General features: G+C 55.2%; 1 long non-coding RNA gene across 1 annotated transcript in view; it reads right to left on the bottom strand.

Annotated features, from left to right (window-relative positions):
* Positions 1-9924: 9924 nt before the first annotated feature.
* Positions 9925-25835, bottom strand: part of LOC133347451 (uncharacterized) — a 73336-nt gene continuing 57425 nt past the window's right edge. The window contains exon 3 of the long non-coding RNA XR_009755720.1: positions 9925-10886. This is a non-coding gene — a long non-coding RNA (uncharacterized LOC133347451). The remainder of the gene's footprint in view (positions 10887-25835) is intronic.

Below are 25835 nucleotides of genomic sequence, written 5' to 3'. Positions count from 1 at the left end.
AGTTGCCACTTATGCTCGGGATGATTTTTTAAAGTAATGAGCCATCAAATGTGTGGCGCCGTGAAGCATCGTTAGGGTGATGTACGATCGGCACGCTCCTTCGGGAACCGGCGTCGCGGTGAGCAGCGCGGCGTGAGCCACCCTCTCGCAGGAGAGCGTGCGTGCCAAGCGGAGTCGACGTAACCTTGTTACGGAATTGGAGGAGGGTAAGCTTATCGTTCAACGTGAACGATTTCCAATCCGCGCAATTCTTCTCGTGTATGCAAATGAGCGGGCAAGGTACGGCTACTCCTAAAACGTTTTTCATTGGTGCCATAACTGCAGAGCGGACCGAGTGTGATATAAATATTGGATTGCACGTGATGTGTGTAATGGGATTGAAAAAATAGGACCCTTCAATTACCTCTCCTGATGGAGGGCAATTTTGACTTTTCTCCCAATTTTCTACGCCGAGGTACGATCGATGCCATTTCGAAGCGTCCCTTGCAACTCTCTCGCATCACGCCGGGTTAGACAATGGACCGTGGAGCTGATATCGTGGAAAGAATTCTGACATCCCCTTCAAAGTGACCTCTGGACCAATGCAAGTTTCATTACAAGTTTGCTCGTACCGACTCAATGATGCTGATATTCCGCACTCCCAGAAGGCCATGGGGCCAGGCCAGGTTGTGTAAAATCACTTTTTTACATGGCTAAACAAATATATGAAAGGCATATATTGTTTATCTATGTTGTTTCTTTCCACAACGACGCCAATGATTATTTCATGTGTTATCCACACACCGGGTGTGCTGCACTCCTCTGCATGCCCTGATGTCGATTTGACGTGATTACATTGTGAAGCTAGGGGCCGAGGGGTGGAATTAAAGTATATAATGTTTGCGTCTGAGCGATCATTTTTTCTGCTATCAACGGACGGGCTTAATGAAGTGTTGGGAGAAACGATCACGGCTCTTCAGCTGGTGAAGAGTCATCGCCGTGAGACGGCCACGTGACCCCTGGCCTCTGGACGAGACCCCAGGCCAGTGTGGAGGGGACAGGGGAGTGCTTTGATGAAAATAAATATCCTGGCAAAGTGTGCCTGCAATCCTCAGCTGCCAGCGAGTGCCATCATTCCCGAGAACCTCCTCGCGCCTCCGAAGGAAAATTGTGGTCCAGCTTTAGGAAATAAAAATGAAATGAAAACAAATCTTTATTTCGCTAGCACGGGGCTACTGTGGGCGGATTTAAATAACTGTACATCAGTTAACCACTCACCGCGGAGCTGTTGTTTTGATTGAAAATGTGCCTCCAGGCTAACTGTGTATCTGGCGCACGCGCGGTGCTAAAAAAACAATACAATCTGAGAAGTTTGACCATCACCTTTAAACACACGTGGTGATGTATGCTCGGGTAAGAACACAACAACAAAGACCCCTGCAGTGGTCTGAATATAATTTCGAGATAAACGCGTGCGGGCACGCCACGTAAGAGCAAAACAACAATGACGGTAATTATTATAAACCCATGCGTGCCGCAGCAGAGGAATAGGTTACGCCACAAACGCTATTGTTTTACCTTTGTGTTTGCAGCCACGGGCACGCGCGCAGTGCCGCGCGCGCTCTTCTATAATCAACGCCGACTGTGAAAACAACGGCTGATTGGCGACCCAGCGCCTCTCGCACAAGGGCCGCTGAATATATGCACGGGAACGAGGTGGGACAGGGGGACATTTGATTGGGAAAATGCAGCCGATGTTGCGGCGGACTAACCGCGCATTAGAGCGAGCCCACCTTGATTTCTGCGTGATTGTCAGAACTGGGCACCGTTAATCTAGAAAACTATTTGACAAAAACTAAAAAAACACAGAATGGTACCGGCGGCTCTCGCACGCACATTGCATGCAAAGTTGAACTCGGAGCGCGATATGCTTCATTAAATGGCTATTGTCTTCACATCACTGTAAATAATGTGCATCCCGTCTTAATGAGACACTAACAGTCGCGTGAGAAACCACAGTGCAGTCACACACACCCACACAGACACACACAGACACACGCACACAGTCACACACACCCACACAAACACAAGACACACAGTCACACACACCCACACAAACACACACGTACACACACAGCACCCCCCGTGGGGGGGGGGCAGCTTCTCCCGCTCAGCTCCGGGGCGACGATTCGTCGATGACGACCCGACCTCGTGCTCACGACGCGGGCGCGGAATTGCGCGATTGCTCCGTCGTGATGTTCACGCGCCACTCTGCGAAACACGGAGCTTATCTTGACACGTACGGCAGGAACACAACCAATGAGGTGACGCGAAGGGTGAGAGAAGAATGAGACGTTGTTGAATCTGACCGCGATCCTCACTCAGTGAAGGGATACATTGAAACGTGCCTGATACAAAGCACGTTTATAGCAACTACAGCGCAAGCTTCTTCTTTAAAATACCCCCTCCTGCACCTCTGCCCGATCAGCAGTACACGTGCTCACCACAGGTAGTCCATCGGCTGGTCACGTGTGGTGAGATAAAGTGTGATTAGCCCCCCCGCCCCCCCCCCCCCCCAATGTCGTACTATACATTTAGTCCGCGTGGAAGAGGAGGCCAAAAACACCCTCTAAAGAGCTCCCTCGTCGTGGAGGCCATTCTCAACACCACCAGCAGCAGCAAGCGGCAACAGCAAGCAGCAGCCGCAGCAGCAACAGGAGCAGCAGTAGCAAGCAGCAGCAGGAGCAGCAGTAGCAACAGCAGCAGCAGTAGCAAGCAGCAGCAGTAGCAGCAACAGCAGTAGCAGCAGTAGCAACAGCAGTAGTAGCAGCAACAGCAGTAGCAGCAACAGCAGTAGTAGCAGTAGCAGCAACAGCAGTAGTAGCAGTAGCAGCAGCAACAGCAGTAGTAGCAGCAGCAGTAGCAGCAGTAGCAGCAACAGCAGTAGTAGCAGTAGCAGCAGCAAGCAGCAGCAAGCAGCAGCAAGCAGCAGCAGCAAGCAGCAGCAGCAAGCAGCAGCAGTAGCAGCAGTAGCAGCAACAGCAGTAGCAGCAACAGCAGCAGCAGCAACAGCAGTAGTAGCAGTAGCAGCAACAGCAGTAGCAGCAACAGCAGCAGTAGCAGCAGCAGCAAGCAGCAGCAGCAGCAGCAGCAAGCAGCAGGCACGCCCTGAGACTGGGGTTGTATTTCCAGATGGCAGCGTGCGGCTCCTCTAAGTTTGCAGCCCATGGCGCCAACCGGACTGCAACACAATGAGAACGAATGGCCGATGTCATCTCTCTTATTACCCAAACGTACTTGGGAGGAGAACAAAAAATATATTGTTAACTGTTTTTGGGGATTGTCCAACGTAAAACGTGAAATATTTATTTCGTAAGTTGTCCATACACTTACGATGGATTCTCATCTTGGCGAATCATCCTCTCCATCCAGTGCTTCGTGAAATGCGCGAAATTAAATTTCCATCAGCAGCAATGGCCAAAATGTACTCTCTTACTGATGACTGTTTATTAGCGGTGCAATTCATGAGAGCACTGCCCTCTGAAATCACCGATCTCAGTTCGCCTCCCAGCCGTGGTCATCATCGGCGGCGAGCGATGTCTGATGCGGCCATGGCCACCCCCTTCATGAATCGGCATGCAGGAGCAGCAGCGTGATTGAAGTACGACTGACACAGAGCGGGCAGGCCGTCGCCCAGCAGCAGCAGCAGCAGCGATTGGCGAAGGGGCTGTAACTGCCACGAGTAGATCTCACGTGGCACCGCTCTCGCTCTGCCCCGCTGGGGAAACGGGCGACGCGTGCCCACAGCGCGCATCACGACTCCGTGACTCGACGTGACTTATTTTTGCTCGCATCATTTGCCCGCTAATGTCCTCCCCCCCCAATTGTTTAACTCTAATTCATTACGGGACTTTATCTCTACCGCTGCCAGCGGTGTCCGATTAACGAGTAAAGTAAAAAAAAATGAATAGCGAGAGATGCACAACGCGCGTGACAGGTAGCCTCGTTTGCTGGCGCGCGTTCTCCACAGCTGCCATCTCGACAGCCCCGCGGGGACGACGCCGGCCGCGAACCGCCCCCCCCCCTCGCCCCCCACTCGGGAACTTCGCACCCCGCTCCGGCGCTCCGGTGCGATGCCAGATTCACCGAAAACGAAGCCGCTATAAAACCTCGCGGAGCTGCGAAAGCAAACTCCCGTGATGTGTATGACGCACGACAAAGATCCCCCGTGTAGCCTGTAACAGGCTGTGGGGGCAAGTGCTGTTAGAGAGCAGCACCTGTGAAGGCCGGCACGGCACAAGAGGGGGTGCGGGGCCAGCACCACGCCCGGCCGCCTTTGTCTCCCGAGTGGAGATGTTCACACACCGCACCAGGTACTCATTTGAGGCTCAGTCGACCTAGTGGAGGCCCAGGACCGGTACAGATAATAACGCGCCAGATTTTGCAGACAAGTTAACGACTTCGAGGCGCTGGTGTTGGACGTTGAGCGGGAATCGAACGAGGGTCACCAGGTTCGTAGCGCAGTGCGCTACCCAATGCGCCAACACGGTACAAAAACATACAAACCCCAGTATAGGCTTGAGGGAGGGTAAGGAAGTGGGGTGTGCAAGCACGAAGCGTAGAGCACTCCACGACTCGCTCACACGAGCCGCTTCTACTACACAACATGCACGACCCCGGGTCGTGCCGCCCATCGCACTCAGTCGCCCGCGTGAGACCAGCCTACGCGGCGATCGCGTCCTCAAGGTCACGACGCTTGTGTTAAGCACGTTCAGATCGCTTCGTACGGTTTAAAAAAAAGCCCGTTGTATGTAACGATGTTTCAGGCGACGGCCCTCCTTCAGCACAGCAGACGGAAAAGTGCAAACCGCAGCACGTCCAATGGGCCCTCGCCGAAATGAGACTGCCATTTGAGTGCATGCGGCGTCGGGCACGTGACCGCACCTCGAGCCGTTGCAGGAATGGGGGAATGCGAACCCATCTGGAGAGAGGGCCCGCACACGGTGAGAGCGTTTAACGTTAGGACGGGGAGTGAGGGATCGAATTTTACATGCCAGACGGGGAACTGAGACTTAATGGTGGAAATGTGATTGAAGACTTTTGTGTAGATGGAGAGAGAGAGAGACATCAGTCACAGGCGGAAGGGATGCGGAGAGTCTCGGGTCTGGACTTGGAAGAGGAAAGGCCTCCGCAGTGCAGGTGCCCAGACACGAGGGATTCCAGACTGTGGGAGCAGCAGAGAAGAAGCAGCGACCTCTGTTAAGCGAGGGTTTCGACAGAAGCTCTTGCTTTCTGGAGCTGAGAGCACGTGAAGAGTAGAGTGTGATGAGAGTGGAGAGGTAGGAGAGTGTGTGGAAGGGAGTAGAGTGAGATGAGAGGGGAGAGGTAGGGGAGTGCGTGGAGGGGAGTAGAGTGAGATGAGAGTGGAGAGGTAGGAGAGAGCATGATGGGGAGTAGAGTGAGATGAGAGGGGAGAGGTAGGAGAGTGCGTGATGGGGAGTAGAGTGAGATGAGAGTGGAGAGGTAGGAGAGTGCGTGGAGGGGAGTAGAGTGAGATGAGAGGGGAGAGGTAGGGGAGTGCGTGGAAGGGAGTAGAGTGAGATGAGAGGGGAGAGGTAGGGGAGTGCGTGGAGGGGAGTAGAGTGAGTTGAGAGTGGAGAGGTAGGAGAGTGCGTGATGGGGAGTAGAGTGAGATGAGAGGGGAGAGGTAGGAGAGTGCGTGGAGGGGAGTAGAGTGAGATGAGAGTGGAGAGGTAGGAGAGTGCGTGATGGGGAGTAGAGTGAGATGAGAGGGGAGAGGTAGGAGAGTGCGTGGAGGGGAGTAGAGTGAGATGAGAGTGGAGAGGTAGGAGAGTGCGTGATGGGGAGTAGAGTGAGATGAGAGGGGAGAGGTAGGAGAGTGCGTGGAGGGGAGTAGAGTGTGATGAGAGGGGAGAGGCAGGAGAGTGTGTGGAGGGGAGTAGAGTGCGATGAGAGGGGAGAGGTAGGAGAGTGGAGAGGTAGGAGAGTGGAGAGGTAGGAGAGCGCGTGGAGGTAAGTAGTGAGACAAGACAAAGTAGTTGGCAGGGGCGAGTCCATGGAGGAGCTTGAAGGCAGAGACACCTATCTCGGTGTTCGACTCGGGATCGGACGGGAGCAGGATTGAGGTGTTTGTTTTAAAGCCAGGGTCCTGCGCTGCTGCTGCTGCGGGGACCCAGGCTGTGTACTGTTGCTGCTGCTGCTGCTGCTGCGGTGACCCAGGCTGTGTGCTGCTGCTGCTGCGGTGACCCAGGCTGTGTGCTGCTGCTGCTGCGGGGACCCAGGCTGTGTGCTGCTGCTGCTGCGGTGACCCAGGCTGTGTGCTGCTGCTGCTGCTGCTGCGGTGACCCAGGCTGTGTGCTGCTGCGGTGACCCAGACTGAGTGCTGCTGCTGCTGCGGGGACCCAGGCTGTGTGCTGCTGCTGCTGCGGTGACCCAGGCTGAGTGCTGCTGCTGCTGCGGTGACCCAGGCTGTGTGCTGCTGCTGCTGCTGCTGCGGTAACCCAGGCTGTGTGCTGCTGCTGCTGCGGTGACCCAGGCTGTGTGCTGCTGCTGCTGCGGTGACCCAGGCTGAGTGCTGTTGTCCGCGTCACGCAGTCACAGCCCCTTGCGCTGGGCCCTCCTGGCAGGGCTGGCCACTGACTGATTTGACGCGCTATCAGCTCACCCATAATCTCACCAGTTATTGATGTAATTATCCGACTGCATAACAGATGTTCTGACATCGTAGCCACTGCTGGGCATTAATTGCATCATTTTTTTACGTTGTGATTCCCCCCCCCCCACCCAACCCTCCCCCCCTTAAACAGAATCCATTAATACGAACATCAATCATTGTGCCAGGTTATTGGTTCGGCAGAGCAAGGGGCCGATAACAATTTCAAATGGATATTGCTCTGCGTTGTTAGGCATTGCACGCCGATGCTGGATGCACGCGCGTGTGCGTGTGTGTGCGTGTGTACGTGCGTGAGTGTGTGTGTGCGTTCCTGGCACTTGAGTCTTAAACAAGAACGCGAGGCGAGCGCGGATGATATGAAACCTTTCGCAAACTCAAACGGTGACGCGCGTCAGAAGGACGTCCCGAGGGGCGTACGCCGACTTGGCCGTGACCACGATCTGAGGTCCGCTCCGTGAGGGGCGCCAGCGACTCGGAACCGGTTGAAACGAAGCGCAGACGCGCGCGCGGGTTCATCAGCGGGATTAGCGAGAAGCGTCTAATTCGTGCCTCGAGTTGACGAATGGGGCATTAATTTCTAATTTGGCAACGCTGGCCGTCGAGGCAGCTGACGCGCTGACTGCTCAATCTTTTGCCTGCGGCCGACCGATCATTCCTCGAGGCATTTACTGAAGCAGGTCATCTTCTGTGAAGTGGACCGTGATCGACCCCCATCGTCCGTGACGACATTGACGAGAGAAGGCGATGCCAGCGGCGGCTTCTTAACCCCTGACTCTCCGTGGTAAAACTACACGGAACGAATTTACGAAGTAGAATAATGTAGGCAACTGTGATTATGTGCATATTATCAGCCGGACAACCTTTGCAAAGGATATCAAATGAGTAGGCACCTGGGTCAAATGAGCAGTGTTTGAACCTGAGACACACAGTGCCCCGCTACGCTGAGCCGCGGATAAACGCTCCGATTCTGTTCACGAGAAGCTGCCTGGCCGGTCACGGTCGCACGCTCCGTGGCCTCGTTCTCGCTGGGAAAAAAGAAAAAAACTAAAACAGAGAGAGGCTTCTGGTCTCAGGGGGGGGCCTCTCCACCCGGTTCTTAACTCAGGCAGCGCAATCCGCGCCCGCGGTGCTCGCCGCTGGGATTTGACGCGGGATTTTCTTTGGGAAGGCAAAGAGTTAAGCCCGGACGCGCCGCTAACCTCCACGTGTCGGCCGCGTCGCTGTGATGAATGGGCCGAGCAATGACCATCGCCGGATTACCTGCGTATGCAAATGAGTCGCAATTAGGGCTCGTTATACGCATGAGGGGCCCGTGCTCTAATTAATATTTGATGGGAGGAGGGGGCTCCTGGGGGCCGGCGCCCGCGCGTCTGTGCGCGGCAGAACGAGCCGGTGGCGCTCGCCCGGCTCCCACGCGCACCGCTGCCGACGACGACGACGACGACTATGACAACGATGACGACTATGACAACGACGACGACGATGACGACTATGATGACAACGATGACGACGATGACGACGATGACAACGATGACGACAACTATGACAACGATGACGACGATGACAACGATGACAACGATGACGACGATGACGACGCATGCTCCGCCAAAGTGTTTGACCGCACTCCGTGATGCACGCTAACGAGCCGCTCATCACTCTGCGCGTCGCCAGTAAATTTTCCCACAGAATGCCCTTACTGGCCCACCCACCCACAAACCAACCCACCCACCGACCCACCAACAAACGCCCCCAACCCATGCCTGCCTTCCTGAGAAACACAATTCAGGTGGCCTAGGTAGCTCAGTTTCCCCTCTGGTGCACACATGTCCCGTGTGAAGCAAGAGGATGGACCACGCAGTTGGAAAGGAAGTTGTTGGCACCTTGAAGGCGGGCGATGCGATGAGATTAGTGGCAAGGCAGGGTCAGCAATGCGCGAGTCAGGCGAGTGTTGCGGGTACAATTCGGGATAAACGGCTGCACTGGGTGATACGTCGCGTGTGTCGGCACGGAGGAATGTCAGTTGCCGAGACGGACATTGGAGTGGTCTCGACGAGTCCCGAGACCCCAGGAGGAGACCTAAGACCGGATGATGAGACACAAAAACACAATCTGTATTTAGCCTGGAAGAATCCGACGAGCTATAAAGCTCCTTGACACAGATGTCCAGTAGATGCCAGGTCAGATCTCGAAAGATGCGTGTCTGAAATATTAATGGGCTGTAAATATCGGGATGTATAATAGAGGTTTTAGGGGATGTAATATCACTTTCATTCAGTTTAGCAACTTAACAACTGTGAAAGGATGTCAATGTATACATAATTATTCTGCAGAGGCATCTGAAACATCCACCCTCCGTTTCTGATCCACGCACGCTTGACCTCGGATTGCTGATTAATCACAGAGTACAATGAAATCGGAGTGAATCGCAGCATCTCACGCGTTTAAATAGTTATTTTAATGATTTTCTTCGTGTTTTTAACGGTTTAATGACACATGATATCTTAATTGTGTGGTTTTGCATTAAATATGACCGTGTTTATAAGCCAATAACTCATAATTAGGCATGCGTTATGAGGAATGGCAGGTCATTAGGAAAGCCAATATGATATTTATCACTTCGTCTCCGGCTTGTGGTTACAAACCGAGGCATCATTGATTTCACACGGCCCGAGTAAACAATTTCTCCCTCTCTCTCAAAATACGCGATTAATATTAAACACTTGTTTAAATATTACGGAGTTCTAGCACGGGGCGACTGCACCGCGCAGTGTGACGCACGCAGCCGAACACGCTCGTCGCGGCGATCGGGATTCACACCGGATGTCTCGACCGGGCAAGGAGAGATGTCGCCGAGGAGATGCACGGAGGTGATGTCGGAGGGGCGTCGCTCGGATCTCTCCTTGCCCGGAGCCGCTTGGATGTTGCGATGTCATCGTGCGGAAAACTCGTGACATGTACCACGATTATTATCTACAAAACGGAGGTAAATCATTTAAAAATAAATTCCCGCGATTGTGTTAGGCAAAAGACGAACTCTGTCGAGTCAGAGTCACATGACTGTTGGGCAATATTCGTTTCCACTGATGGCCCTCATTCGGTGATGGAAATTCCACCTTCCTACGCCAAGCTTCAGTCTCTCCACAGGACAACCGCCGATGGCGTTCTGCCAATTGGTGCCCATGGCACTGGCCCGGAGGGGTGATAGGATGGATCGAGCCCTCGCGGGGATTTGAACTTATGGCCTTAACATTGAGTCAGTCTTGGCACATCACCACCGAACCGGACAAGCGTTAATAAACCTTACACCACGATCACACGTAGAGGCGCTTCTGTTATTGACTTTGCATGGCGCTTGGATAAAGAGTCCTCGTGTCTGATTGATCTGTAAACAGCAATGTCTGAAGGACTACTGCCAATCATATCTGGCAACCCAGGCGTGCATTTGTCTATCAAGTTCGGCTCAGCTGATGAGACCCAGCAGGGTGAAGTGGCTCCAGGTTTCGCCTGCCGAATCGGACGCTGCCGGTTGACATCCACGCACAGCGACCCGTGAGCTATTAGTGTATAACAAAAGTGTGCGGTTGTTTGTCTAACAACCCGTAATGGCCCACAACAGTGCATAATTACATACACAAATCGTAACATTAATGAGTTTTATGACGGCATTAACAACAATCACTGCCGTGGCTCGTCACCGGGCTTGGCACGCGGCGGTGGCAGAGCGGCCGCGAGCTCAAGGGGGCCCGGAGCAGAAATCATTCCTGCGTGTGGCCACGTGGCCACGAACGTCGCACACCGGACACGCCACGTCACATCAGTTGCGTGAAACAATAAGCGGAGGCACCAATTTCAATGACGTCAACGCCGCAATTAGAATTACGTGCTTTTTTATATGAATGTAAAAGGCTGTGAGCTCGTGTTGATAAATGGTTCACCCTCATAGTAGTGTATGAAGCTGGGAGCCCATGCTGTTACTTCGCTTCTTGAGGCCGGGCACTGCCGCCACCACCGCAGGTGGGAGAGCTCCCCGTGCCAGGATCGGTGCTCTCCGCCGGGGTCCATCGCTCGGCCAATCGCTGCGTCTCCCAGCACCGAGTCGGCCCCTTCTTTCACGATCGGACGTCACGCGTGTCAGAGTCTTCGGGACGCCGTAGATTTCCACACGAAGAGAAGCCACTCGGTTGGGCTGCCATCTGTGATGGCCAGGTGGCTCCTGAAAAAGAGTTACGTAGCTCAGTGGGCCTTACAGCTGGTCACATACAACCTTGAAGTTTTAGTTTCCAGGGCTGCCACAATACCAGGAGAGGGGAGAAACAACTACACGTGAATACACAAACTGATTTCCCCGGGACAGCGGCTCCGCCTCGTCAACAAGACGACGATGATGCTGGAGGGAAAAAAACAAAAACCCCCACGAGGGGTGGAGGACCCCCCCCCCCCCCGGCCACTGCATTCTATTTTGCTCGTTACCGCCACCGCAGCGGCGCCTCTCGTACAACCTTCCTGCGGCTCTGCAGTTCATTTAGAGGCGATAAACTCCACCTGTCTGGGAGATAAGGGCGCGGCGCACGCACGCACGCTCGCACGCACGCACGCTTTTAAATCAGCGGCACACAGCTCAATGTGGTTACCCCACTGGAAAAGGGAAGTAAGCAAGCCGGCAGGCCAGTCCATTAAGGGAGCCTCAAATGTGTTGGGGGGAGTTCTCTTCTGATGCTCCCAATGTCTGGAACTGTCAACCCCCTCCCCCGCCCCCCAGCCGACCGTGCTGTCGACTCGCAGCCCCTGCTCAAGTCCAGGCTCAAGACGTTCCATGTTTCCTCTGACTCTGTTGTTGCACGCCACTGGGTATTCATATTTTAAGGCTGAGATGACTTAGAGGATGCCCATAACAAGTTATAAGTCAGCACGTTATCTTTGGCTGGGAGTCGAACTCAGGCTACCGGTATTGTGGTGCAGTAGGAAAACCACTCCAGCACCGCTCCCCATATGCACCACACACACACACACACGTGGGATAGATACAAAACAAGTCGGGAGTGATTTCCTGCTCAAGTGAGCGCTGATGTATCGGTGCCCATCTCCCTTCACAGCCCCTGAGCCAGCGGTTGAAATTGCATATTCCTAGAGTGGAGGCGAGTCTATCCATAGGACAACCGCTGTTGAATTCCCCCCCCCAACGTGGTAATCGTTTTATCGACCGAGATGGCATGATGGGCCAAGTCAACTCCCAGCTGGGATTTGATCTTCACGTCTTTCCGATTGCGAGCCGATTTGGTCGTGTTCACGTTTCCGTCTCCTGCGTCAACGGTTAGCGCGCAAACTTAAATACATTTATTTTAATTATCTTTAAATCAATAACACAGAATCGGTATTCTATCGTACAGATTTTTTCAAGATTACACAAACACACACACACGCGTGCACACACACGCGCGCACGCAACATTATCGAAAATGTCGCAGATGATCAAGACCAGGACGGGGGGAAAAAACTCTCGCGCAGAAACTGCGGCAAGAGCAGCTGAGCTGGATTTTGTCAAAATGCGCTGCAGATGTTCAAGCGGTAAAGGAAGAGGCCAGACAGCCCCCTGCCTCCATCTGCCTTGTGAGAGAAATCCTGAAAGCGAGAGACCTGGACGGTCTGTCTCTGGGACCGCTGGCGACGAAGACTACGCGAAGATCATGGTCTCATCCCCCCACCCCACCCCCCGGTCACATAAAGAATGCAATTTAGAACAGGCGCACTATATTCTACGGACATGAATGTCCGTGTGTCTGAGACGCAGAGCCCAAGCTCAGCGTGGTTCTAAAGCCAGGGGAAAAAGGTGAGGCCTTGAAGAGGTGGGGCATTTAAAAAAGAGGAGGGGCCTTTAAGTGTGGCTCAAAAATAAGTGCAGACTGAACGCTGCTGCGAATGCACAGCAGCAGTGGGACGATGACGCCGATGACGACGATGATGATGATGACGACGACGATGATGCCAATGATGATGCCGATGACGACGACGACGATGGCCACGTTGCAGACGGCGGGAGCTGCCACGGGGAAACGACGCCCGGCAGTGACCACGATCTCCTGCTCCTCGGTGTAGCGACGAGGAGGAGGAGGAGTAGGATTTGAGTCGTGAGGCTGCCGATGCTGCTGCTGTGGAGAGTTCCACCGTGAGCTGTGGTGCAGGGCCACCGGAGAGCAGAGAGAGACGCGGTGGGCGGCCGAGCGTAGAGGCGCGGTGGTGGCAAACGCAGCAGGCGACGTTGTAGCCTGGCGATGGTGCGGAGGGAATGGAGGGAGCGGAGGGACCCCTTCGAGTTGATTCTATTCTCCATCGTGAGCACCTTGCCGGAGGGCCCCCTCTTTCCCTCTCTTCTCCTCCCGTCCTCTCCCCTCCTCTTTTCTTGTCTCCTGCTCAGCTCTCCCCCGATGCTCCTACATTAAGACGAGGGTGGGACGGCAGAATGCGCCGTGCGTGCGAGTTAACCCTCGTGCTTCTGTATTTTGCCGGTTCCGCTGTTGCTGAAAAGCTGGAATAAAACATTTGAAAAGGAGAGACGGAGAGACGTACCTCAAGCCCCACCTTTAACGAGCATCCGCGTCTGCCGTTTTCACCGTCGCGCTCAGTGACACCGATCGCGGCAAATATATCCGAGTCCAAGCACTTTCGGCGGCTCATCGCAAAGCCCATCGACCACGGGCCAGAATTGAACCGATAATTCTCAAGGCAAAAGCGGCGTTTTACACAGCAGACGCACACAACAAGAAGTCCCAGCATGCTTTGCATGTCAAGGTGAGAGACCGTGTGAAAAACGCATGCAGGGACGGTGCCGTCATCTTACATTGCAAAGTATGCTGGGACATCCCGTCGGGCTTTGCCGGTCGAAAACGCCTCAGTTTGTGCGAACTGTGATGATCGGGTGCACGGGGATAGACGAAGCGACACCACGTGATTCTTCTGCAGGCGCGGAGACCTCGCTTGGCAACGCAGCCGCAAATCCACTGAACGGTGTGTGCGGTGTCGCGTAGGGGAACAGCAATCGTTTACAGCGTGGCGCGAGGTTTTGATATCCAGTCCACAGTTTTGTGAGAAGTGTGGGAAGAATGTGGGAGATAGGAACAGGGAGTGAGTACAGTAGACACGGTGGGTACAGTGGGACCGAAAGAGATTTCTGTGCATACAAAGCAACGACATAACTTCTGTTGAACTTCAGCTTTGCATAGCGGTGAGTTGATATTTTAACGTAATCCCTTCGCAAGATATCTGGCCGATGTATAAGGGGGCTCTCTAAAGCTCCGTTTAGTGGAGGCCCTTCCGGCAGCAGTGACACGAGGAAGCAATTGCAGGGGCTGTGCCTTTACCCTAACGGAAGAAAAAGCGCAGCTGTGACCAAGCCTTCTGCGAGTGCAGCAGCATTTGAGTTTATCAGAAGTGAGGGCACTAAACAAGATTAGGGACCCACGCGCTCCCATTGTAGCCTTCCAGTTGAGAGGTTTTTGATTATAAAACATAGCGAGTACGTACATACAGGTATTAGAATACCCGTTTCTGAGTTCACCGATTTAGTGAGGGTTGTTTGATGTTTTCAATGCAATGCATCACGTGACTGTGTTTGCTCCGAGGCTTAATGGGGCGGTCGGTGTTTAAAGTAAAACACATTTTATATTTAACGTGAATTAAACATGGGGAACCTGACAGGTGCATTAGCCTTGACATACATTATATATACGTGTAAAAACACATAATACTATCTGAGAAATTATGTTTTCCCTTTTAAAAAATTACAACTTAGGTCCCTGGTTCGTACATCTTCCGGATGCAAAATTAGATTTTTATTCATGAAATGCAATTCATGATGTAAATCTTGTTGTGTTTTGTACGGGTGTCATTAGGCTCCGATGTGATTTCCTCGGAGCTCCATTCATCCCAAAGCTGTCGACTCCCCCCCCCCCCCCCCACACCACAGGCCCACCAACGGGCAAGATTTCAATATTCAACGCGAGCCGCCCGTTAACTCCGCAAGACACCTGCCGATCCGTACGCGGATCCGCTGTTAATGTAAGCGGCACGCCAGCGAAGCCCGCCTATTACTCTGCCCGCGCGAGATCTCATTTCATTCGTGGCACTGTGGTTCATTTTTTTTGCCACAAATGAACCACAATACCTTGCTGAGCTCGCCAAGCAACATAAACCATCGAGCTTTGGCTAGCCATCGAACGAAGACGGTCACTGCATCGCACGGCCGCACGGAATGCTCTTCTTTACAATATTAGCAAGCCACTGCAGCTATGCACTTTTCAATCTAGACCGAATTATTAATTTCTTTAGAACTGCTTTTGGTGTTGAGTTTGTTGCCCTTCCCCTGCACCTTCGATTAGCGCAGTTGGAAACGTACGGTACGAAAGAAGTTCACACACACACGCGTACTTACATCTCGCATTGATCGCATTCACGGCACACATGGGCCACCTCGCCGGAATTGCCGTAAAAGGATATCGGGCGGCCACGTTCGACCAAACGAGAAAAATGCCACGCGGCCGTGGCGCTCGTTAAGCTTCAGGTGGCGTTCGATACGAAGCACTCCGGGCGTAATACAGTCGGGGGGACCAGTTCCTTATTTGGATTCCTCCGCCATTATTTGGCAGCTCGGTATCGGCGCGCCGCGGCCCATCGACGCGCAACTCAATCGGGTCAGGCAGGGGTCAGCTCCCGGTGCTGCCCGCCCCAACCGGAGCATCCCGACGGTCAATGCCCACCCAATCAGGAACGTGCAAATTAGGGATCAATTAGCTCGGGGAGGGAGGCCTTGGACGATCCAAGGAAGACGGGAGGCCATTGCTCCTTCCCTCCGACGAATGGCCTCCCCTCCCTCCGCCAGGTCCGGTGATCGATGAAACCGTGGGCTCCGGAATTGCCGTGAAGCCGCCGCGATTGAGCGTACGAGCGACCGGCGGCAGAGCCATCGGGAGCATCCATCTGAGTCCGCGCAAGGCAATGCTAATAACAGGCGATACGTTTGAATATAAGTGAGACGAGCTCATATGTTGGACGCAACGTACATCATGACACAGGCGACGGAGCACTGTGGTGTAATACACATTATATTTGAGTAATTTCAAACAATGTGACGTGGAAATATATATTCTTTATCAATGGCAATGCCCGTTTGTCTGTTGCAATTTCCCGGAACTCATTTAAAATCGAAATGAATTCATAAAAAAAAAATCGTGCAACAAACTGACAATGCGTAGTTGCAGTCTGCGAAGTGAACAAAAAAAACACATTTGTGGACGAGTGCAATTAAATTTTTATATTTTTCATCTCTCCCGAACATTCGCATGGGCGTGTTGGAGCGTGCGGCTCGGGCACCCCGCGTCCGTCTTCGCTCCGGCATGGTAGCCGTGGGCGGGTAGAGCGATGGATTCGCCTCCGCAAATCTCCAAGCGAGCAAGCGTCGCCTCCGCGCGATTGCCCGGCGAGCGCAAACGCACGCACGGGCACCGAGTCACAGGGCACACCGCGCGCGTGCCCGCCCGCCCGCCCGCCGCCCGCCCCCGCCGACGCGCAGGCACAGCCGCACGCGACCACCAGAATGCGCAAACCTGTGCCCGTTGGCACCGACGGCGCATGCGCATACTTTTCTGTGCCCGCATAAGACCACCTACTTCCCTGGCACGCGCGTGCGCACGCGTTCCGTGGCGCGCACGCGGCGGTTCGCGCTAGCCGCCGCTGTGTCAGCTGACGTGAAGCGGGGGGGTCACGCCGGCTGTTTAGCCGCCTTCCCGTGTCGCCGCTTAAACCACCACATTTCTCTCCCTCGCGCTCCCTCTCCCCCTCTCTCTCCCTCTCGCGCGCTGGCTCGCTCGCTCGCTGCGTGCGCGCGCGCACACACACATGCAGACACAAAGGGATGGCTGCAGCCAGCGGGCGCTGCGGAACGACGTGCGCCACTCCGCTCGCTCCGACGTTTCGCCGGCGAATTCTGTGCCACCGCCGCCGTCGTCGCCGCCGTCTCCTGCACGCGTCATTGTGCCACCGGCCCCCCCCCCGCCCCCCCCCCTACCCCGGCTCCTCGCGTGCACCGCACGGCGGCACGAAGGAAGAGGAGGAACGAGACGACAAAAACCAAGGAAGACAAAAAAAGACGACGGCACGGCTGCGCTGCGTGGGCATCGCCGGGGCGGGCACAGCGCGACGCCGAACATGCCACGCAGGAACGCGCCTGCCTGCGTGCGTGCAGACCCCGGTTTTTGGCACCGATGGTCGCGATGAGCTCCCCACGCCCTCCCCGCACGGCATCGGCAAAATCCCAGCAGAAGTGGCGGGCGGCCGTCGGAACGAGGCCAACCAACATGCGGTAGGTGAACGGCCTCACCCAGCAAACACACGCAAACACACGGCAACCCACGCAAACACACGCAAACACACACGCCAACCCACGCAAACACACACGCAAACACACGCCAACCCACGCAAACACACGCCAACCCACGCGCGCGTGCCGAGCGCACAGGAGGAGCCGCCATCGTCAGCGCGCCGGCTGGCAGCGAGGACGGCGCGTGCGTTAGCAGCGGGCGTACGTGACGCGGGTGCCCGTAGTGCGAGAGAGCGGGCACCGCTTCGTTTCCATTAGGCGCATCGACAAGTGTCGCGGGGCGACGGTCGCAAATAATCATTCCCCCCCCCGCCTCCTCTAATGGAAGGCTGCAAAGCGCTTCACTCCGCGATATGATTGAACGGCCCTCCACGGACGGAGCCGCGCACCATCCGTTCCCGTTAGGGCAGTCGAGAGACCCGGGAGGTGATTCCGTAATAACGCGGGCCACCGCTTTTTAACGTCCTCGCGCCGAGCCCGGCCGGGCGGCTCACTCTCACCGTCGCTTTATCGCTAACGCGCCGATAAACAACACCGACACACGCACGCCGACACACGCACGCCGACACACACGCACGCACGCAAATCGACCGCCGCAGTAGCGGCGGCGGCACGGCATCCGGATTAGGCCGTCGTGCCGGTTATTAATAGCTCCGCCGGTTTCCCGGCGGTACCGTTTGCGGGTGCCCGCCCGCACGCGCGTGCCTGCGCATGCACGTGCGCATCTGCATCGCGCGCACGTCGGTTTTGCCGCGGATTGGTCGAGCGCCGCGAGTGTCTTGCGGGGTGGGACCCGGGAGGGAAGGAAGAGAGGGAGAGGCAGCCAGACGAATCGGGGGGGGGGGGGGGGGGGGGGTTCTTCCAACCCCGGCCCTCGCCCACGACTCGCGCAGGGCCCCGACCCGCGGCTCCTCGCTCCGGAGCCTCGCGCCGGGATAACGACGGCGGGGCGCGGCACTCGACGACAGAAAGACACGAGTGAGTGCCGAGTCGGAGGCTTCTTTACTCTTCCGACAGTCCCCGGCGCGGAGGAGCGGCGCCGCGGCGACGTGACGTACGGCCCTGCCGATCTCCCGCTCGCGGCATCGATATTGCAACGCTCGCTCCGAATCGTCGCCCAGCACCTTCGCAGCATCGGGCTCCTGCTTGAAGCCGCTCGTCGGCGACGGCTCCGGGTGTTTTTACTATCGCGTAGCGCCCCACCGAAAGGTTTTCATTCTTTTCTCGAAAGGATCTTGTGCAGCCCGCTAACGCGTAGTCGGTGCAGCAGCGTGCACGCGCGTGTATCCTGTGCGCGCGGTCGACATTACGGACGGCGGAGTGCAGCGTGACGCACAGCGTCGCTTAAATCGCATGCGCGATATCGACGCGCCGGTGTCATTATGGACAATTAGCTTCACCCCGTGGCAGAGGAGGAGGAGGCGCCGGCGTTGACGCGACATTCTCGGCACACGGGCGCGTCGCCGCGGTTCCGCCCGGGGGGCCGCAGAGCGGCGGCGGCGACGCGACGGCCTCGTGAATCAACCGCAGCAGCGCGGCGGCGGCGCACCTTGGCGCTCACTCTGATTACGGCACCGCTGCAAACGCAAACAAAAGCCGGGGCGGCGGTTACCCCCACGAAATCGGCAAAAGCTGGAGAAACGCGGGAGAGGTCCGTGCGTGCGTGCGTGGCGTCTGCAACACAAGCACGGCGGCGAGTGACGCAGGCGGCAAGGGCCGTCGAGTCGCAGCGCCGTCGCCGCCGTCACCGCGACCGCTAGTTTTCCAGCTCGGCGTGGTATGCGAGAGCTTTTGCTGCTGCACAGATAAGGCAGAGCGACCGCGTAGGAGCCACACGCAAAAAAGTCCCCGTTTAAAAAAAAGTAACAAGAGTAGCAATTATAATAATAGTAATAATAAAGCCCTCGGCGAGTACCAGGGATTGCTTTCAGGAGGGTCCTGCCACAATTGGGTTGTTTGGCAAATGTCGTTGATGAGAGTTTGGTGGTTTCACGTGGAAAAAACCCGGAAAACTCGGAGAAAACTCGCCACGCGTGTGAGGGGGATAACGCTCAAAGGTCCGCACAGATAGATTTGAGAAGCCATCGTTGTACTACCATCTCCTAAATACCTCGCAGACCTATAACACCTGTTATTTTCCCAGGTCTTACATTTATATAAGAATCATCACACACTTGCTTCGCTTCTGAGTTCGAATGAGATCAGGCACACTCGGCGTGATTGCCCCAATATGCAAAGCATATTTTTTTAAAATATTACATTAATTAATATATATTTCAGGGAATGAAAATGCTTCAGCTCAGGCCATCATCTCTTAGGGTTCGATAAAATGAGCAAAACTTTGTAGGGATTTGACCTATGAATAAACTCACCCCCGCCTTAGGAATGTCGAATTTTCACCGCTGGCTCAGGGCTGTAAAAAAGGACATGAGCACCAATGCCTCAATGCTCATTTGAGCAGGACATCACTTTGACCCAACTTGTGTCGACCACGCAGAATGTTGTGATCATCTCAACTGCAGAATTATCGACTAATATGAACAGAAAAGGGCTTTTTGTACAACATTAACGCCACAGTGTTATTTGTACACGAGCACCTTGAGTGGAGAACAAACTGATAATTGGTTCTTTACCCTTCTATCTGGCAACAAAACTGACACCTTTTTGCAAGGAGTCATGTTTGCATAGACCGCAATACCTGCAGTCATAATACAAACAAAAGAACATAACTCTGATAATGTGCACTGTCCTTGAAGTTGATTGGTCCACACCCGAGACAGCTGTCTCGGGTGTGGACCAATCAACTTCAAGGACAGTGCACATTATCAGAGTTATGTTCTTTTGTTTGTATTATGACTGCAGGTATTGCGGTCTATGCAAACATGACTCCTTGCAAAAAGGTGTCAGTTTTGTTGCCAGATAGAAGGGTAAAGAACCAATTATCATATTTTTACTGGCAAATGAGGTCCCCATAGTGGAGAACAAACTGTAAAGGTGGAGCCCTGAAATGTGTTGCTCGTGCCACTGCTGGCAGAAGGGCCCTCTGCACTAAAGAGAGCTCGAGAGAGAGTTCCCCAAGAGAGAATTTTCGGGCAAACTTTTCAAAAGCTGGGCAGGCGTCTTGGAAAATAAAAAAGAAACGGGAGTACCCCGCGCTTAACCTCGTCGCGTGCCCACCTCCACGGCCTCGTGGACGGGGGCGGCGAGTGAAGAACCCCGCACCGTTGTCGCAGCTTCACGGGAGGGCACGGGGGGCATGTGTGCTACTTGCGCAGATCGACGACGACTTGATCGCCACCACCGTCTCATGAAAGGAACCGTCCAGGGCACAGGGCAAGCACTGCGGGCGGAGAGCTCTTCTCTCCGGGGGATAGAGGGGGAAACAAAAAGCCACCGTCACATTTTGACTGACCCATTCCTGCCGATGCCGTCCCCAACGTTCCGTGCGTCGGTACGGTCCGCGGGCAAAGAGGGGCAGTTCACGTGCGATGTGTGTGCGTGCGTGTGTGCGTGGCTCCGCACGGTGTGCGTGGCTCAGCACGGCGTGCGTGGCTCTGCACGGCGTGCGTGGCTCCGCACGGCGAGAGTCATCGCGAGCTGCACTCCCAACGCACCTCAACCACAAACTGTCCCTTCTCGACTGTGCTCAACCACCACCAGCACTGCAGGACACAACAACACATTCACTCAACCACTCACACTCATACACAACAACGACAAAGATCCCCCATATAGCCTTGACAGACTGTTGGGGCAAGTGCTGTTAGCGAGCACCTACGAAGGCTGGCACGGCACACGAGGAGGTGGGTGGCCAGCACCAGGCCAGGCCGCCTTTATCTTCCGAATGAAGATGCTTACACAACGCACCAGCTACTCATTAGAGGCCGAGTCGACCTAGGGGGGCCCAAGACCAGTTCAAATAATCGTCACTTGTGTTGGCCGTGAGCGGGATTTGAACTCGGGTCGCCGAGTTTGTACAGCACACACCCACTCACCACACTGCAGGCCACAACACATCTCTCTCTGCTTGTTCCCTGCACTACTCCCCGTGGGAATTCCCTCATCCCATCATCGTCTCTTTTGCCAGGTTCTTAAGTATACTATGAAATTAATTTGCACCATTCGTAGCCAAACGTGCTAATCAGAGGTGAGTTTCCAATTCAGATTTAAGAGTGCATAATAACCTCGTTCAATTCAAGAAGGGGATGATTAGCTCTCATCTTTTTACAGCTTCCATCGCGCCGTCCTGTTGCGGAACGCTTGACATTTGGGGCCTGTGTTCGGCAACCGGGATGAATAAAAAATAAAATAAAAATAAACACTCAACCGTGAGGTGCAATGCTGCACGGCGCAGACACGAAACAATGACCGTGCGGTTCACTGAACACCACGGGAGGCCTCCGCCCAGACGCTGCTGCCATCCCCATCCCCTCCCGCTTCACAAACTCCCAGCATGCAATGGGAGCCCGAATGTGACAGCGCCAATTTCTTCCCAAAAAAAACCAAAGCTTCACCAACCGAGAGCAAATTCCGCTTTGCGCAAACAGCCGAACACTCGCAAAATTAATTGTCTGTGACGCGCGTCCGATTTCATAACCCTCACTTGGGGGCAGGATGACAGCCGGTTCGCAGCCATCTTCCGGGCAAGTGGCACCGCATCCCCCGTGCAAACGAGCGCCGCTAGTCGCTCCTCTCACAAACGATGACCTTTGCTTTGACTGTTTAGGCTGAGCATTGCAAACGCTAAAGAGCGGGCGCACACGCACAGACACGCAGGCACGCTCAAACGCGCGCGCGCCCGCACGAGAACCGACACGGCAGCCACGCCGGAGGGCCGTGCGCGGACGCCCGCTGGGGACAGCGGCGGCGTCGGAGCGCTGCGCTCACAGCGCAGGCCACCTCGTCGCGCGTCGCCCCGCACACATCGGAGTAATTGGACGCGCCGCGATCGGGTTACGGCTAGAGGGCCGCGGAGGGCGGGCGGGCACGCTCGCAGGGGACGGCGGGCTGTCGTCTGCTGCTCTCGTTAAGCGAGGCCACTCCTCTCCTCTCCTCTACGCGCCCACCCGCCCCCACAATTACCTCGTGTGGTCCCGGTAAATATAACGGCCGGGGACGGTTTCGCAACAGGGTCGTTGTTTTGATTTACTGCGTGATTGCGTGGATAAGGGCAGCGGTGCCTGCTGTGAAAACTTGTGATGTATCGCCCGCCTGACAGAGTCGGGGCTCCGCGGCCGTGAAGGTGAAAGGAGAGGGTCGGGTTTAGAGCCGCGCTTGTTTGCGCGACGCCTCACTTTTGTCGTTGCCGGGGAGAGGAGCACCGCTCGAAGAGGGAGAGAGATTGGAGATCGCGTTCATCGGCCGCTTCACGGTAGCAATGATCATGGGAAGTTCCGATGGCGTCCGCGTATCGGAGGGCATCTTGCCGCGGCAGAGGGGGGCGACTCCGCACACGCCAACGACGCGCGAGCGGCAGGACGAGCGCCGTCGCCTCGACCGCCACGCGGTGGGCGAGCTGGAACGTAAAACGACCCCGAGACGATCCGCACCGAGACGGTCCGCAAAAACCAGAGGGATTGAGGGAGGGGTGACAATTAGCACAGAAGTTGAAAGGGCCAAGGGGACAGCTTCTTCGCGGTGTGTCCCACGACGCCTGTCCCACGACGCCTGTCCCAACAGCCATGGAAACATCTCGCGTCATTATGAGCAATGGGAAACCCACACCCAGGATCCATCGGCTTGTGAAATGCATTCGGTTGCCGAGGAAACTCCCGGCACGCAGAGGGAAACGTCGGACATCGTGCTGGACTACGACGACGGTGCCGCGAACGCGAGCGGCGGCGATCTATGCGGCGCAGCACAACGACGACGACGCACGCAGCGTCCTCCTACAGCAGCGTCGCGGATTGCCACTGCCGCACCCAGGATTGGCGATTTACTCTGGGAGGACTCCGGAGGACTCACGGAGAACTCTTCCCGCGCGCCACAACGCTCTGTGGGCACGTCTCTCCCGGCGCTCCGCTCTCCTTAGCGTGGAGCGGCCTCGTCTAAAGTGATTCTCACAAAGCCCAGAGGGGCTCCGGTTGTGGTGTCCTTACGGCAAGCGGTGCGCTCCGCCGCCGCCACCGCCGTTGTTGTTAAATATAACCGCATCGGACGAGGCGAGGTCAAGGCTCTCCCCGACGTCACCGCCGCCCGCCCCGCTCAACGGCAGCGCAGATGGGATAACGCGACCGTAGCTCGTTAATCCCTCGGGCTTCAATAATAAAAATGCTCGCTGGCAAAACCAGGTTCTTGGGTCGACCAGGACTCGATATGTTTACACGGTTGCTGGGCACAGGGCCCAGAAGCCCAAAACATCAAGTGGCCAGCGACGACCGGCACGATCAAAGTTTGTAATAAGAATTGTAGTGATTGCAAGAGCTTTCGAAAAGAGACAATGGGTGGGAGGGAAGAAGCAGATAGTGTAAAGCATTGTATGTGCAATGTGTGTTTGTATGTTGTGAAACTGCGGGCGTGTGGTGGTCAAGCACGGTGTGGACGAGACGAAAGAGGCCGCGCGTCTCATCCTGTGTTCTTTGGAATATGCAAACCCAGTCATCGGCGGCTGTGCCAGTGGCGATAGTGAGCGGCCGTCAGGCACGTCCGTGGGAGTCACCCAGACAGCCGTAATCAAAAGGTTGCGCTTTAGCCTCAGGCCCTTTGAGGCACACTGTCCTTCCTCCACTGTGCATCCAGCGATAAAATGTCGGTAAGAATATACATATATATAGAAGTCACGAGATGCAGGCCGGGCAGTCGGGCGTGCTGACCGCTAGGCTGACGCCAGCTTGCTCTGCGAACTGTCTGTCTCGTCACCATCGGCATCGTCATCACCATAATCCACTGTTGATCGAAGGCCTCCCCCCAAAGCTGTCGCGCCATCTCAGCCGCTACAAAAACCAAAAGGGAACCCAGCGCAATGAGCACGTGTCCAAGCTGGCACCTAACCCACAGCCAGTGCCCAAGCGGAGTGCCCCATTCGGCAAACGGGGCCCCAGATTCAGGGTGTGTCAAGTATTAGCTCAATTCACATCCCAACAGACACAACGAGCGACCCGATACGAAAATCCGATTACATTCTCTTGCCACTATCTTGTCTGCATCTCCCGTCTCTCATCTCACTCTGCATCTCTGTTTTTGTCTACATTTTTCTTATCTCAATACGCCGAAATCTTCCATAACCTCACTCGGAGATTATACATTTAAAGGGTGGGGGGGGGGGGGTCTTCCAAAAAAAGGGGGTCTGCTTAGAGCACTCCCTCCCCCCACCTCACCCATCCTCACACCTCCCCTGTCTCCCCGCTGTCTGCCTCGCTAGTTCATCGCAGATCGCTCGCGTACGCGGTAGGAATGTGTTCGCTTGTCGAGCCGAGGGCTGGTGTGGGGGGGGGGGGCGAGGGGGGAGGGGCGTTGCTTTGGCAAATCCGCGCGGCGACAGCGGAGCAGCTCCACCACCGCGCGCGGCGACGTGGACGCGAGGGTGGCAAAGAGGGCACCGGAGGCAGCCGGTCCTAGGCAGAGGCCGTCTGGAATGCTCTCCCCTCCGATATCGGGAAGCCACTGGAGTGATGGACTTTTAAATAATCTCGATTGAAAACTCGTTTTTTTAGAACTGCTTTTTGTCTTTAGTTTGTTGTCCTTCCACCGCCCCCCCCCCCCCCCCCGATAAGCACAGTTGACTACGTACGGTGCGAAAGAAGTTCAACATACCACCGCTGACCCTGAGCAAGTGGTGGAAATTCCATAATTATATGATGGCGATAAGCATATCCATACGGCAACCACAGGTGACTTTCTTGTGTCCATTTTATTGACCCACAGGGATGATAGGCTGAGAGACTAAACAGCACAGACAGCAAGAGCCTGGGAGTGAGTTCCACACATTGTTGGCAGCAGCAGAGCAAATCCGAAGTGTGTATGGAATGCGGTACTTAACCGATTCCCATCGGCGCGTTATCAGGCTCACGTTGCAGCCCAATATTCAGGTATGAATTATTGATAATAATTCAGTGGAATGAGCTTGTTTTTTGCAACGTAGCCATTGTGCCGAGGCTGCAACACTTACTTTCCATTTGGCCTGCACTTTGCACGCAACAACAACCGCCATTCGCCACTAAGTGGTGGTGACGTCACCACGACGCTTGTGCCAGGCTATGTGCACGTTGAGGTCACGTGAAGTGTCGAACGCCCGCTGGCAGGAGGTCACAGGGCAGACACAAATGCTACGGGTCGACTTACTGAGATGACTGGCTGATGGACCACCTGTGCACCCTACTGTGCCAACTTGCTGTGCTTTAGCCACCCGGCGCTCGACTCGTTGTTGTGAACGTCGCTCCTCCGCCCTCCGTTGTTGTTGGAGGGCGACTGCCTCCAACTGCCCAGTAGCGTCCTTCACGAGCCTCCTCCACAGAGGCCGATCTTGACACCCCTGGTACCAGTCATCGGCAAGTCCACTCAGCTCCACATCCTACTGTACCACATCACTCCATCTCTTCCCTAGCCTGTGCTGCGCCCGTTTAGCCCCCTCAATCCGGCCGAACAAAAGCTGTTTAGGCATGAGGTGGCTGGGAATGCGGGCTACATGACCCAGCCAACGTAGCCTTGCCTGCTGGAGGAGCTCACCGATGGGACTTTGCCCAGATCTTTCAAGGATTTGTGAGCTCCTCACACAATCCAGCCTGGTTAAACCCAAGATGGGTCGTAGGCAGGCCAGCCAAAAGTTTCTAACCGGCGAAGATGTTCCATTAGGGG

Source organism: Lethenteron reissneri, chromosome 26, assembly GCF_015708825.2.
Source record: "Lethenteron reissneri isolate LAM-NWPU_2019-01 chromosome 26, ASM1570882v1, whole genome shotgun sequence".
NCBI lineage: Eukaryota > Metazoa > Chordata > Hyperoartia > Petromyzontiformes > Petromyzontidae > Lethenteron > Lethenteron reissneri.
The sequence above is the reverse complement of the archived record's forward strand: the minus strand, read 5'-3'. Positions and strand labels throughout refer to the sequence as shown.